Raw genomic sequence first — 16,862 nt, 5'->3', positions numbered from 1 at the left:
AACTAGTAGGGATTTTTTAACTGAGCTAGAACTGGATGGTATAATGATAAATTGTTGTATTATTAAATTCTGGGTCTGCCATTGCCTGTAAAAATATTTAACAATTATAAAGTGGCACAAGCAATACCTTACACTTCACTTGTTCCAACAGCTTCAGGAGGTGCAGAGAAATCTAATTTAAAAGACGTAGAACATTGTGATCAATTTCCATCAGTAGGAAGAATATCCTTCCTTAAATAATAAAATACAGCTCTTACAAAAAACCTGTAGTCTTTCTGAGATATTGTGGTGCTCATATGAAAGTGTGAATGTGTGTTACTAACATGTTGCTGGTATGTAGTAAAATGAAAGCTGGGTGTGCGTAATTATGGTATAATGACAGCTGAATGTCATTATGGGTGTTTGCTCCTTAGCCTGCACAGTTTGTGCACTCAGAAGGCAAAAAGAAAGCTTTATTTGGAATGTGCTGGGAGGCTGTGGGCATGCACGCATGCTGCCAGAACAGTGCTTCAGAACACAGAAAAGAGCAGCAGGATGCTTGTCAAGAAGAGAGTCTTTGTCAGTTGAAAAGGTGGGAGGTCAAGTTCTAAACATGTTGAGAAGTCCGTTACAACATGAGAACTGTGGGTTGAGAGTTTCTGCACTGTCTCTCAGATGTTATTGACGAAACAAATTTTGTCTGTAGCAAATTATAAGTTATGATGTTTGAATATTGCCAAAATAAATTGTTATAATTAATCTATTATAAAATAGAAATTGTGTTCTTTGAAACCTTAGAAAGGCATGATTTCACTTATACATTTGATTTCTTTTACCAAAAGTGTGGGATGAGTGGCAGTAATTTTTATAACACTGACAAATTAATAAGGAAGTCCAGAAATTATAACAATATAAAATCAAAACATCACAGAAATACAAATCATGTAACTTGATGGGACACATTTTTCAACATGCTCCTGTAATTGAGCGTAACTAGAGAAAAACATTTTTTAATTCTGGAAGAAAATGACAACTTATAATCAAGAAGCTAAGATGGTAATCATGAACCATAGCAAGGTGATAAGAAAAAAGCATATCCTAGGATTTGTTTCCTAAATATACTTAAAATGTAACTTAGATAATTATTCCTCCTTGGTTGCCATCAATAATAATAATTAAAAAGTCAATGCAGGGTGGAAAAATGGGTCACTTGGGTTTTAGTGTTAAGCAGCAAATCCAGAGCAGATAAGATTTAACTGAGATGTTAAGGTTTATTTAGTGCATTTATTAATGAGGAAAATGTGTGTGTGTGTGTGTGTGGTTAATGAGCATGACAGGCTTAGGGGAGGATATGATTGGTTGGCTGCCTACTGGTACAGCCTGCTGTCATTTCTTTACATGTAAATATTATATAAGAATGCAAATGTTAAAAGTCTTCCTTTTTAAAAAGTGCAAGCACCCATAAATCTCACAAATATTCATTGAATGTTGGTTTTAGTGCAGAATGCTTTGTAACTCTCTCTCTCTCTCTCTCTCTCTCTCTCTCTCTCTCTCTCTGTATGTGTGTGTGATCTCCACCAGCAAATATGTGACTATTTCACTGTAATGTCATTTTGCTGAGCTGCATCTTATTTTCAATACAATTGACAATTATTTTAGTTAATCTACATGCATGGTTCTTTCAGTTACATATCCCTATTCAGAACATAAACTCAGCAATTCTCTCTCTAATTTTTATAGAAAACTCAGTGGCCCTTCCATTCAAGTTCATCACAAAGAGACTACTTGTGGCCCAGCTCAGATGGTTATGTTTAGATTGTTATAAATGAATTATTGTATGTCTTGAACCTTCATTCTCTCCCATCTCTCTCCCTGTTTTCCTGCATGAGAAGCGTTTAGCTATATCAAATTCCCTGTTGTACACGTTTAGGATATGTAACTTAGTTAATTAATGAATTACAATAGCAAACCACAGTTTATCTTTGTTTTAACTGCTTATGGCTAGAATTAACCATATTCACCCAGTTCATACACGAGTGAAATATTTAGTGAAAAGTAAAAGTGAAAGCTTCCAAGCATAGGGAAGGGATTCATGAGCCCAAGGCTCGTTTTGTGTTAATTGTCCAAAATGAGTCATTGTGTAGAAAGGTGAACAAATCGCTTTTTGCAGAGATTCCTGATGCAATGAATATTGTGTCCACAATTAAAAACAACAGTACAGTCAAAATGTATTGTTTTGGCACATTGGGTTTGCATACCAAAATATCTAGTTGATACTCCAAAATACACAAATTTCCAGATTCTGTACACTTTGTTTGTTGTTTCGATTTATATACTGCTCCATAGCGCTAAAGCACTCTCTGGGCAGTTTACAACATAATTATTTGAACAACAACTTGCGCCCCCTGTGAGCTGGGTACCCCTTTTACCAATGTCAGGAGGATGAAAGGCTGAGCCAACCTTGAGTCGGCTTCCTTAATCTGTCAGGCTCAAACTCAGGTCATGAGCAGAGGCTTGACTGCAGTGCTGCAGTTAAATCAGTGTACCATGAAGTTCTTAATTAATTAGATAATATTGTCTATTTTCGCTTTATTGATTTCAGCAAAGACACAATTGGGTGCAGAGTGTTTCAGACACCTAATTGTACGGTAAAGAAAAAGAAAAAGAAAACGGTTGCTGAAAATTACACAGTAGAGGGATGGTTTAAATCTTTTTTATAATGTTACTGAAATTTTCCACAATAGCAGTAGCCTAGACATCATCATTAGAAGGTACAGTATTGTATCACATTTACTATGCTACTGAGGTGTTACGATTTGCACCCTAGGAATCCGTCTGTACCCACTCTATAGCTCCACCAAGGACTTGAGTATGTGAAGTCAAATGGAGAGGGAGCAGTGCTCTTGAATTCAATCCTCTCCATCTTTTGATTTTTCATTTCCAAATGTCTACTCAGGATATTTTTACTTGTTTGTTTCCAGTTCAACTCCAGGACTAGAATTATGCCTAGAGAGACTGTCTTCTGCATCTGGAGTGGGGAATTTGGGTCTAGGAAAGGAGAGGACTCCATTCTCTTGCTGAGTTTGCCCTGTAAGTGCCCTACTCCTACATCCCCATTATCTCCAAATATACAATTTGGGAATTTGCTCATTGCTTGAAAGTGGACCTACTACAGTCATTATTGTTATTTTACTGAGAATTTTAATACTGGCTACATGACTAGTCAGCTGTCAACTGTAGAAATTGTAATATTCTCCCCAGGCAACACAGTAGGTAGAGGAGGACAATTCTGGCAGATATGAGGGCCGGTTTACCAACCTCAGGACCCACTATGGACTACATCAGCAGCAGAAATGACCAACCATCTAATCAAAACAGGAAGTGATTCAAAATTCACTTCCTGTTTAGACTGGGGAAAATGTGGGGGCTGTATCATGTTTTAGAGACTTCCAGAAGCAGAAATTGACCCTCTTTTTTGGTCCCCTACCACCATTCCCTCCCCCGGCAAGGCCATTGGGGTGATCTCAGAGAGTCCTGCAGTCTGGAAAAACAGGTTGGGGGTGGCCCACTGGTCAGTCAACCTTGACCTACTCCAGTAGTAGAAAAGTAACTGTTTTCTTATTTATCAGGCAAAAATAAAAGAAAAAGAAAGAAGGCAAAATGATTGTGGTGCCTTAAAGACTGATTAATATAATGGGAGCTTTTGCAGACAAGTCCATTTCTTACTACTCTATGAAAGCTGACATTAAAATATAGCATTTTGTCTTTAAGTTGCCACAGGTCTTCTTTGTTTTTTTCTTTGTCTTTTTGCCTGATATGCTAGCACAGGCTAACACGGCTACCTCTTCTACAACTATTTTCTTGTTCATTTTCTTGTTAGGTGCCATCAAGTCACCATCAACTCATGGTGGCTCTATGAATGAGAGATCTCCAAAACATTCTGTCCTCAACAACGCTGCTCTGCTCTTGTAAACACAAGGCTGTGGCTTCATTTACAGACTCAATCCATCTAGTATTTGGTCTTCCTCTTTTTCCTGCTGCCTTCCACCATTCCCGGCATTATTCTTTTCCAGAGAATTGTGCCTTTTCATGATATGCCCAATGTAGGACGTTTCAGTTTCACCATTGTTGACTCAAGAGATAGTTTAGGCTCAGTTTGCTCTAGGACTTACTTATTTATCTTCCTACCGGTCCACAAAGCTCTCCTCCAACACCAACAGCAAATTAATCATTTTCCCCATCTCAGTTTTCTTTACTGCCCAGCTTTCATACCCTTACATGGAGGTTGGGGATTCAAGAATGTGGATGATCTTGGTCTTGGTCTCCAGTGACACATCCTTACAGTTGATAATCTTTTCTAATTCCTTCAGTGCTGCCCTTTCTAATTACAGTCTTCTGATTTCTTGGCTGCAGTCTCCATTTGGACTGATAATTGATAAAAGGTATACAAAATATTTAACTATTTCAAATAGAGATGGGGACAAATATAAAAACGGATCACTTTTTCTGATGAATACTTACCCATTTTTATTCGTCCTTCGTATTAAAACAAAAAAACCCCACACCATTCTGCCTACTGTCCGCTGATCAGTCGATCAGAGGCTGATAGGCAGCTGCCACACCCACACAGCCAGCCACCCCAACAGCCTACTCCCACACCCCCTTCCTTTCCCTACCTTAACCCCCACCCATTCCCACTGACACTCCCTTACCTTAATAGCTGCTGCTGAGGTCTCCATCAGGCCTTCGCAACCATCGTGTGTAAAAAGGGAGACTGGCTGCCCTTTGCAAAGATGGCGATTGTGGCTTCATTTAGGGTAGGGAAGCTGCAGCTGCCATCTTTGTAAAGGGCAGCTTGGATTCCCTAAGGAAGGGGATGTGGGAGTAGGCTGTTGGGGTGGCTGCCTGTGTGAGGGTGGCGGCTGCCTATCGGCTTCTGATCAGTTGATTGGCAGCCGGTAGTCAGAATGGGCTTCTGTGCCATGTGTTAAACTCTCCTCGGGGGACCCAATTTGTGGGTAAATAACTGGGATGTCCGATATCCAGTCTTCACCAGAGTTAGCAGGCATGTTGGGGAAAGACATAGGAAGCTCCATTGTGATTCTGGAGTCTCTAAGTACCTGAGGGGAGCTTTCCTGGTGGGGTCCTCTTTGTAATTATATAATTTGGGGGGGGGCATGATCCAATATTCACCAAACTTTCAGGAGTTGTAGAAATGTGTCTGGGGAAGCTTCCCTGCAAATTTGGTGTCTCTAGGCCAGTATTATAGCCATGTAAATTGCAGATGAATCAACAGATCGATCCATCGATTCATCAAAGAATATTTGTATATTTGTACCTGTTGATCCGTTAACCCTGATTAATAACGGATCAAACCGAATTGCCATTTCTTTATTTGTCCCCATCTCTAATTTTAAGAGTCTTCATTGTGAATATTAAAGTAATGCAGTTCATCTGTAGTCATCATTTTTGTCTTCTTAAAGTTCAACTGTAGTTCTGCGTTGGCACTTTTTTCTTACATTTTACTCAAAAGTCATTTGAAGTTATTACTACTTTCCACCAGTACGATGGCATCATCTGCATATCATAAATAATTTTTCCCACCAATTTTCACTCCTCCTTCATTTGAATCTGGTTTGGCTTTCTGTGTTATATGTTCTGCATACAAACTGAACAGATAAGGGACTAAAATGCATCCTTCTAGACAACTGTTTCTCAAGCTGCTCTGTCAGTCCATTTTAAATTACTTTTAACAGTTGTGTTGGCTCATTCTTCTAGCTAAATATGAGGTACTGCAACAGTGCTGGCTTTATATGTAGGAAGACATATTTAAGTCAACTCTTTAATTGATTCTGGATGAGTTGTATTCTCAGGCTGAAATCCATGTAGCATGTGTATCTTCCTCCTTCATATTTATCATCATCATCACCACCACCATCATTATCATCATAATCGCCATTACTCAAAGGCCATGTTAGGGGGCATTTCTTCTGATTTTCTTTAACGTTTATTAGGTACTCATTAACTGACTTCCAAACTTAATTATTCTCATATCCTCACCAGACATGCCTAGGTTAGAGTAGAAGTGCCTCTGTAGAAGATCTTAAAATCCAGGGGAGGCTCATATGGGGAGATGGGGCCCTCCAGATAGCCTGGATTCGAGTTACATAAGATCATAACCAATATGTAGATCATAATCTATAGCATACAGATACAGTACGAGCAGGTTGTAACCAACACTTTGAAGTGGGTCTGGAAATGGTCCAGGTTTCAGGGGAGCTGTGGTAACAAGGAAATTCTACGTTCATTTTATCTGTCCCCAGTTATTAAATTGGCTGCAGCATTTTGGGAGAGTTAACATTTCTGAACACTAAGGTAGCCCCATGCAGAAAACCTTACAATAATCCAAGAACAATAATGGAAATGTGTGTCACTATGGCCAGTAGATATCTCAAGGAGTAGTTGCTGCTGGAGTATTATCTTAACCATGTAAACACACTCCTGATGCAATGCAACCTGACACAAGCAATGGAAGTATTATCTGTATTTTGAGATGGAAAGTTTCATGAAGCCCTGTCTTATAGGATGTGAATGGGGAAGGTCCATGTAAAACCTCCTTCCCACATTTGCTCACCTTTATTGGGGCTAGGAGAAGAATGTGACCTACCCAGCCTTCCTTGTACCCAGGGCTAGCTGAAGTATATGGTTATTGTAACACGGGCTAGGTAAGCATTTCATTCATATTAGCAGAAAAGTTACCGTAAGTTGTTCACATTCCTTCAAAGTGCATATAAATTCCTAATGGTTCATGTGGCAGTGAAAACTTTGCAGAAGTGTTGGGGATAAACAAGACCACCAACAAATAAAAGGGAAAAAAACATAATGGAAAGAAGCTTGATCCACTGTGCGACCACTCCAGGTTTGGGGGCAGCAATGGTGAACCTATGGCATCTGTGCCACAGCTGGCATGCAGAGCCCTCTCTTTGGGCATGCGAGCCATAAGTCACCATTGAGAAATAGTTGAAGGAAGGAACTAGTCTGGCTCAGTTAAGGATTTAGAAATGTATCGGTATCTGTTGACATGTGATGCCACAACCTTGTGGCTGTCCTTCACTGTCAAATGCAGTGCCAGCAACCAGCAGCAAGGAGAGAACTGAAAGAGTTAAAAATGATAAAAGGTGGAGGTGGAGGTTATCATGACTCTGTGAGGCAGGTCTACAGAAAGAAGAGAGAGGAAAGGGTGAGAAGCTGGCAAAGAGAGAAGACTAGAGAAAGGGAATGGTTTTGCCATGAGGGGGGTGAGACCAGGATCATAACTTGAGGTGATCCATTTGGTCTTGATGTCGTTGACTACATTCAGCTACTGCTAGATCAGAAGCAAAGGTTGTAGACCAGCTCATTCTGAGACAGATTGCTTGGCAAGAACTAGTCCTCAAGCCCCACAACCTGTGCTTGAACATATTTTAAGGGGGGGGGGGTATGTGTCTGTTATTGTGGTTATTATCCTCAGCTTTTAGTGAAAAGGGCTCAAGAGGAGCCTAAGTGAGCTATAACTATTGGGGACAGTGACTCTTTTGTTCAGGGGCCCTTCCTTTTCCAGGTGTGACAAGGTGATAGTCCTCTGGTTTGATCCATCATTTAGGAACTCAGGAGATGATTTGGGCTTATGTAGTTTGCCTATTTGTAAGTGTGTTTTTATATCTATTTACTTAATGGACTACATAAATTATTAATTTGCTACATTCTGTACATTAATTTTGCTGCCATGTGTATCATATATTCAGGGGAACAGGACAGGATGATACCAACTAAAGCAGTTACAATGTGGCTATGAGAACACAGTGACAGAGGTATAATGAAATTGATTGCAAATTGATTTCAACATGACACTGATATATTAAGCAGTGGGTATGAATTCTCCTAAGACAGTGATGGCAAACCTATGGCACACATGCCACAGCTGGCACACACAGCCCTCCCTGTGGGCACTCAAGCCATAAGTTGCTGGATGACTACCTCCAGCAGCCAACCTGAGGAGGAGGCTGCAGCTGCGGTGCTAGCACCCTGGCAGGTGGCAGGCCAGGATGTAGAGCAGCGGGCGGTGGTGGGTTGGCCGAGCTATAGGCAGTGGCAGGCTGGGCATGACTGGAGGCGGACCCGGAGTGGGGTATGGAGGCACCTCTGTTCCCGAGATTCCCCCTTCCGCCACCATTTCCGCCACCTCCACCTGCTGCCCATTGGGTTGTTTTTGTTTTCAGTTTGGGCACTCAGAATCAAAAAGGTTTGCCACCACTGTCCCAAGACATGCTCATCTCTGGCAAAACTAAGAGCTAAAGCTGTGGGGCCCACGTGGACATGTTAGCTACAGCCCCCAATCTTATATCTCTTCTCAATTCATGTTAATTCTTTTTGTCAGTTCTATGCTGAAAGATGAACACATGGTTCCTAGATCATATCAGAACTATTTCTGGAGGTAAAAATGATGAGATTGAAGGTGTCCTATTTGGGGCACATTGTGAGAAGGCAGGGTTTTCTGGAAAAGACAATAATGCTGGGAAAGATAGAAGACAACAGGAAAACAGGAAGACCAAATACGAGTTGGACAGAGTCCCTCAATGAAGCCACGGGCTTGGATTTATAAGAGCAGAGTAGGGCAGTTGAGGACAGGGCACTTTGGAGATTTCCCTTTCACAGGGTCACCATAGATTGGAGGTGACTCGATGACACATAGAACAACTTGGTCCAACTTGCCTGATCTTTTTAGGGAGGCTCAGCTCACCATTCTAGTCTTAGAGGGCTTGAAACCTCTAGCTACCCATATTGTTACAAGGTCCATAGTATAATTGCTGCAGGTTTGGGAAAAACATTTCAGAAACATTCTGTCATAATTCAGAAGCCAAAAGAAAGGGAGAATTGTCATATGAAATTTCCAAACAAAGCAATTTCAGGTAAATTTGATGACCTTTTGTATATAGAAAAATATAAAAACAATGTGTTCTCAGTAATTGTTCCTGAGGAAGCCCTGAAGTCCTGTGAATGGGCACTCTTCTTTGTATCAGTAACATGGAGGGGTGGAAGGAGAATGGAACCCTTACCTTGTTGTTACATAGCCATTTGCACTCAGGATCCTGTCCAGGCTCACAGAAGCAGGTGGCATGCCTGAGGCTGGCACCTGAGAACAGGCTTTATGGTGGTGCAGATGTGAGATGAGGTTTTCTCTCAGTTCTGCTCTTACATTACAGTGGAGCCTCTACTTATGGAATTAATCCGTATTGGAACAGTGGCTGCAGGTAGAAAAGTCTGTAGGTTGAGGCTCCATTGACCTACAATGCATTGAAAACCGATTAATCCGTAACCGGCCATTTTTATTCCGTTTTTGTTCCATTTTGGTTTTTTTCTGGTCTGTAGGTTGATTCTCCAGCTGTAAATTGAACCTAAATTTTGCAGCCAGAGAAGTCTGTAACTCGAAAAGTCTGTAAGTCGAGCCATCTGTAAAACGAGGGTCCATTGTATTTATTTAGAGCCTTCAGGTAGTTCCAGCTATTCAATATTTCTTCTTTTTTACCCATCTATTTTTATTTCCTTAGCTTCTGATTGCTGTGGAGGCAAACTGGCAGCAAGTTGATAGGGCAGGAATTTTACCTGCCCACTTACTGGCCTGGTGAAATGATCAGTGCCACCTGCACAGCAGCTTGCTTTGCCTCTGATGTCAAAAACATCACAATGAGCTTTCTTTATTACATGTAGCCTGTCACACATTTGACACAACAAAGCAAGAGGGCAACAAATGCAGAGTGGTATAGTCATATATATATGAAAGAAGCTACATGGCACCATTTTCACATACCAAAATCCAAGAACATGGAAATTTAAATGACTCAAATGTGGCAAAATCATGATAGAATTAACATGTGTATGGCATTAATTACTGGTACTCTTTGCAAGATGGTGAATAATTAGCCTAAATTTGGATAATTTTGTTGTTTTACTTATTTTGTAGTAAGGAGACTGTGTAAGCAAATAAAGTAGGGAAATGCCAACATCATAAAATATATGAAACTGCATTTGAACCATGAAGAGTTCCAATGAATAATAAAAATAATAAAAATGAAATGAAGTTGCATCTCAGAAGAAGCTATTTCATGCGGTTTTAAACGCAGCTAAATAACAGCTATAGTATGCAGCAGTTTCAGTGGGCAACTGTCATGTGACAAGTGGGGAGGGTCCAATACCTGTTAATTGTCTGCTGCAACTTGATCAGAACAAAATACTTAGGGGATGGGACTGTGGTAGGGAAAGTTTCAAGGAGCACCTCCTACTCACCACTTCCCCATTTGAGATCAGCTTCTGCTTCTGATAAACACATGCAAACAGTGACAAATAAAGACCCAAAGAGCAGAGTCGGCACAAAAATATTTCCTTGAAAAGAAGTTGCCAAGGTGTGGGGTCACCATTAAGAAAGTCCAATCCCTAATACCAAAACTACTAATGCTAAAGGAACTTATGAACCAAAGAGTAGGGCTTCCACTGCTAAAGTTTGGGCAGGCTTGTGCAGTTGTAGGAGGTATCTAAGACTTTAAAGGCCAGTGCTTTTATTGGGGCAAAAAACCTAAATGTGTCCAGTTGTAAAATGTAAGCAGTACACCATAGATATGAGATCTCTGGCTCCCAAAACTTCTCTAGCTCTCACGTTGATGATGATGATAATGATAATGTTATTTATTTATATTGTTGACCAGAGTGCATTCCAATAAAATCAATACTGTACAAACATGCAACACATTTAACCACTATATATATGATCAAAAAGAATTAACCAACTGCTAAAGATGAGCCAAAATAGTTCAAATAAAATACACCATTGAATGGAGACTGAAACCCAGCTCTCCTATTCCACCACTCTATCCACTGCACCCACACTGAGTATCCAGTTATAAAGATACATCACTGGAATCACACTATCTACAATAGGCAGATGACCCGTTTCACTAAATACTGAATAGATTTTCTACATTTATCAGATGTTACCATTTTTGCTCACTACCTTCTGAGTCCCATACAGAAAATAATATTTAAGTTTATTTTGGTGGTGTTCTTAGTCAGGAAGAATGTACAGTATATATGAAGTCTAGAAGATACAGGTGGCATTTTATTAGTAACTGAAGGGAAATTCTATTCTGCCTACTTCATTATTTATCTCCTTTCTCCATATATGGCTTAGCGCTCTTAGCTATATTGAGTTTCAGAATCCACTGGAGACAGAACATTTACTGTATATTCTTTGGTAGCGGAGGAGGGGAGGACAGAAGGAAAGGCCATAAGTTAGAAGAAAATTCCATTTTCATAATGGTTGTAATGTGTGGCTCTTAAGGGAATCCTGATTGCATTAGAAAAATCTAGTATATATGGGCAGTTTGTTACTGCCCCTGAACTCACTAAAAGCCAATCCATCTGTGGATGCAATAAAGGCAATGAAAGGAGGGAGACAGCATAGGTCTTTCTGTATAAAAGCAATCCAGATTATTGCTGCCTTTAAAGATACAGTATTTTTATGATCAGGTATTTCCAAGCTGTCTTCCATTTTAATTTTAATTGTGATGAGTACAAATGATGTTCATCAGATTGTGACATCCTCCTCTACAACTGGTGGTGGGGATACAGCAAAATAAATAATCGAGTTAAGATGGCTTACCAGGCAGCTATTATCCATGACAGGGAAAGAGAAGAGGGGGCCTGGTGCTAAACCACTGCTGAAGACAGACGGCAGGGAAAGGCTGATGTTCCATGCACTGTATCTACAATTCTCCAAATTGTCTAGCTGGCCTCTGTTAAAAAGTGAATGGTTCAGAAGACAGCATAGGCAGAGGTGACTTTCAAGTCTGATGATTCAGTTACTCATCCCTATAGAAATTTGGCCAGGAAGGGGAATAGGTTAGTCCAAATTGACCTCAGAATCTCCATCTCACAACACACTATAGCAAAGCAAAAGTATAGGAACCATTTTTCACATTGAAAATATATGAGTGTGCTAGTACTTCAGAAAACAACTTAGTATAATTTACTCTAAGTAACTCAAAATGTTGTAAATATTTCCATTATTTAAATGGGAAGAAACTTTAGATTCATATTACAGTACTGTGAAAGAAATCTGAGGCATAGAATTGTAAAGATTAAAGGTGATGCAAGTAAACACTGGGGGGAAAAGTGCTAATTCAGAGGGAGGGAACTTGCTTTGCAAAACTGGCAGATACAATTGTTTTCTGTGCCAGTTGCTGTGCTCCAGAAACCATCTCTCAGGACAGAGACTTTCAGGGCATTGTTTCTGAGGGAAATGAGCTTGCTGGCTACAGTCTTGGCTGCCAAGGAGACCCGAGCAAGGGCCTCAGTCAGCCATTCCTAAACCCACCCACCCCCATCCCAGAGATCACAAACAGCACAAGGTCTTCCAGTTGCCAAGGTCTTCCAGTATGCTGAATGGAGGCGCTGGGCCTGGACTACTCTTTCTGCTCCTATATTGAGAAAGGCACCACTAAGAGCATGTGATACTCAGCAGTCAAGGGTGCATTGATGTAAAAGGGAAGTAACGCAAATTGGAGTGTGACTCTGATTTTAAAAGAATGAAGTGCTTTTGTGGGAGAATTAGCAAAGCAGAGATTCACCAAAGCACTGATCTTGAACTGGGACAAAGGAATTGATGGAACCTGTTTGCCGAGAGTAGCAAAGTTATGGGCTGGGAACCTTGATATTATATAGTTGTGGCATAATTGTTTTGTATTTGTTTGTAATTAATTGCAAAGGTATCTGAAGGGAAGCATACATTGAAATTCTGATTTATTTATTTTTTACAAAAGGAAATGAACTAAATCTGTATGAATTGATACCATTTATGGGACCTAATTCAGATAGCTACTACAAGGAGTGAATTGTCTGGTGTCATGCATTTCATCAATAAGCAGCTTTTAGGATATATTTGGCATGAGCAGAGAAGATGCAAGAATAAACAAAAGTGTGATTATAGACCACGTTGTAAGGGCAGTTTCATGTCACCATTCTTGAACAAATTAATCGTTGTCTATGGCAGTCTTGTTCTCTTTCAACTCTTTTATTACAGAGACAGGTCTGCCTTTATTAATTACTCATTCCTCACAAACTCAGTGTCTGTGATGTCAGATATTCTGGTTACACAGTTGCTCCTTGTTGTTTACAGCAGGTCCTTGTATAACAACTGCAGAATAGTGTATGTACATGTGTTTGTGTGTGAGAAAATGAGATAATTTTGCTCATACTTACAAAAAAATTAATGTGTACAACACACATGCAAATATCTTCATGCTGAGCTGGTGCGTCCTACTGTCAGTTGGAAGTAGTGAGAAAATGACAGCATGCATTAAACCCACCATAGACAATACATTCAAATGTTGTCCTTTAGTGCTGCTTATCATGAAATATGTCTTCTTGTATCATGAGGAATCACAGCAGTTCCCTGAGACTTCAGCTGGCACCTTGAGGCCTAGCAACCTATTTCACCACCTCCCATGGTGTACCAAGCATACTTTCAACTCGGGAACTAATTTTGTTGGACAGATTACTGGGGGTTGCAGTGCGAAAGTCAAGTTACATCCTCTTCCTCTTGTTCATGGACGCCTCTGCTGGATTGAAGAGATTTCCGTGAGTCGATCAAGACAATTAATTACAAATTTGTCAGAAATTTGCCAGATTGCTAAACTTAATGTGGTTTCCACGCTAGGTGAAACTAATGATATATATCTTTTATATCTACCATTACAATTCATAAATAAAAATACCGGTTTTCTTTTTTTTAAAGTTACATAATGTTTTTTATATGTACGACTGAAACATATAGGTCAAAATCCTGTTGTTAGTGTAGTAAGTCACATTAGAGTGGGTTGTTCTTCTACTCTAGCATTGTCAAGGTTAAAGTAGGCCCATTTGAAACAATGAAAACTTCCAGAGGAGTTAACACACCAAATTCCCAGTGATTCAACTGGCCTACTCTAGTGCAATTTACAGTGTTAAGCAACAGGCTGTTGGCAGTTGTTGTAATATTGATCTCATTAGCATACATAATAAGATAATTAAACAAAAAGAACAGTCAGCAGAAATCCCAGTTGGGCAATATCTTTATAAGGACCAAGCAATATGTTACAAATGTGCATAAGCTTTGATGCTCTCCAGAATTATGAATCAAGCTTGGGGGCTATGCAGAGCAACATGTACTAGATATCTCCGTGGTTTTGGTTCCTGACTGTGGATCCAGAGGCTGGGAGTTCAGTTTCAAAGTGTACCTCCTTTACAGGGACTGGGCTTGATGATCCATATGATCTCTTTCGGCTCTACAGGTCTAAGATGATGATTATAATTTCTGCATTTAAACAATGCAGTATAATTATTATACATTTCTGCTTACACAATGCAACTCTGTCACATGCTTAATTCCATCGTGGCAAACTATGTGAATGCATTGTTATTTAATCATACATATTATCAGGGTTTATTCCATTTAAGGTAAAGGTAAAGGTTCCCCTTGACAATTTTTGTCCAGGCGTGTTCGACTCTAGGGGACGGTGCTCATCCCCATTTCCAAGCCATAGAGCCAGCGTTTTGTCTGAAGACAATCTTCTGTGGTCACGTGGCCAGTGCGACTTAGACACGGAACGCTGTTACCTTCCCACCGAGGTGGTCCCTATTTATCTACTTGCATTTGCATGCTTTCGAACCGCTAGGTTGGCAGGAACTGGGACAAGCGATGGGCTCTCACTCCGTCGCATGGATTCGATCTTATGACTGCTTGGTCTTCTGACCCTGCAGCACAGGCTTCTGCGGTTTAGCCCACAGCGCCACCACATCCCTCATTATTCCATTTACTAATGCTCAAACATTACTTCTGTGCCAGAAATTGAAATGGTATTGAAGCTATTAGTATTTTAGTTTTGCTAATTCAAGGCAAAGGAACACATCACAGAGTTGTACACCATTTTCTGGTATATATAGAAAATTATGCTTCACATTATGCCATCCCACCAAAAGCTGGAATCCTATTGCACAACTGTTTGTGCAGAATAGTGATTATATAATAATCAGTAGGAATTAGCTTCTGATAAAAGTAAATTACAACCACATGCACAATTTCAAAGTGCATGTGGTTGTAGACAATGTGATGTAGTTGTACATGCACTGAAATATCCAAAGGAAGCCTTAAGTCAGCAGCAATTTGCCATTGCCGATGACATCATTGGCATTGTACATGCAGAGCTGTGCAACAGGATTTCAACCAATACTGTAATTTATTTTTGATAACAACAAGATGGGAATATCGTTCATTATGGCCGTGATATAAGTAAGAGGAAGACACACTGTACCATGTGAAAAGGATAGTATTTTGATTTCTCAAACTTTGCTTACATTAAGCAGAAATAAGTAAAATCAACATGCCATTGCAGTTCTGTCACACAAGAAAAGAAACACATTATCATCTATTTTACAGCTCTAACTTTCTCTTTGTGGTTAATATATGGCACTGGCCTTGGTAATCTAAATACAGATGGAAGATAATAAAGAAAAGCACTCCACAATGTATTAAAAGCATATTTCTTGCAAATACCATAACGGTCCAATAGTGAGAGTTAGCAGGTGAATTGCTTATCTGGGGGAGGGAATTTTGTACTTTGGAGCAGCCCCTTAGGAAAACACTGTACCTGTGAAGATCAGTATAGGAAATGTCAGCAGAGCAAGACAGGATAGGTACAAAAGTAATTTTACATTCACTATTAGGCTTAAGAGGAACATTGGAAGCCCCCACCCCCACTTCTGCCTCAGTTATCCTCCTGCTTTACCCCAGATTGAGCCCTCCTTAATTGCTTATCTTCAGCCATCTGAAGTTGAGCTCATGGCAAAGGTAGTTAATGTTGTCCAAGAGCGCCCGTTAAGGAGTCAGATAAAATTTATGCCAGTTGATACCAGCATTCTAGTCTGGCTTTGGTGCAGAGATACCTTTGGTCAGCATTCTGGATGAGTTTCAGCAGAAACAGGACATGTGGTGTGTGTCATTGTTGGTTCTGCTGGACATCAGTTTGTTCTGCAGTGCTTCAGCAACTACCACATCCTTCTAGGCTTTTGGTTGATATGGGCTTGAGTTTTGTGGCAGTTTTCGTTCTGTTTCAATGACTGTTCTCAGGTGGGGACTATTGCTCGGCCTTGTAGGTGTCGTTTTATGTGTTTTTAAGACTCAATATGGTACTCTACAATCACTGCATGAAACTGCTCAGAGACATCATCAAGAGTTTTAGGACTAGGTCTCACTACTGTACTAGGCTGGTGATATTTAGATCTGTCTTTTCTTTTGAATTTACAGTTAATTTTGCTTAATATGGAGTTGCCATATATTGACCATATACTCACCAAATTGCATTGCCTCCTTCTGAACTGAATTCAGGGTGTTAATTTTGATTTAAATACATTGGAACCAGAATATCTGAAAAAACACCTCCTACTAATAGATCCTGCCTATAATTTGCCATCTTTATCATAGATCCCACCAGCAAGAGAGGTGGATCCCATAGGTACGTATGTGACAAGACTTTTTCAGCAGCAGAACCCTGACCTCCCAGGATGAGATCAAACTGGTCTTGCCCTTGAGTTCTACATAGTTTCTAAAATTGCTCAGTTTTTCCAGGATGTTATTTTTAAAACTTTTTTCTTTTTTTCTTTTTAAAGGAATGTTGTGTTTTGGGATTTTGGTTTGATTTTGTTTTGATTAATATTTTATATATTTGATATAATATTGATGTAACTGGAGACTCTTTCAGGACCCTGAAAAGTGATATAAATTCTTTAAATCGTCATAATGTCTCAGACATTTACCA

The 16,862-nt window shown here is 39.9% G+C and overlaps 1 protein-coding gene across 34 annotated transcripts in view; it reads left to right on the top strand.

The window, feature by feature from the left end:
* Window positions 1-16,862, top strand: part of LOC110075381 (poly(rC)-binding protein 3) — a 279,989-nt gene that overhangs the window by 182,083 nt on the left and 81,044 nt on the right. For 2 of the 34 annotated variants that reach the window (XM_078377635.1, XM_078377622.1), the window contains exon 2: window positions 2,961-3,069. The exons of the other annotated variants lie outside the window; for them this stretch is intronic. The gene's annotated coding sequence lies outside the window, so the exon portion shown is untranslated. The remainder of the gene's footprint in view (window positions 1-2,960; window positions 3,070-16,862) is intronic. 34 annotated transcript variants of the gene reach the window in all.

The sequence above is a fragment of the Pogona vitticeps genome, chromosome 6, assembly GCF_051106095.1.
Source record: "Pogona vitticeps strain Pit_001003342236 chromosome 6, PviZW2.1, whole genome shotgun sequence".
In the NCBI taxonomy this organism is placed as follows: Eukaryota; Metazoa; Chordata; class Lepidosauria; order Squamata; family Agamidae; genus Pogona; species Pogona vitticeps.
This window is presented reverse-complemented; position numbering and strand designations above follow the sequence as displayed.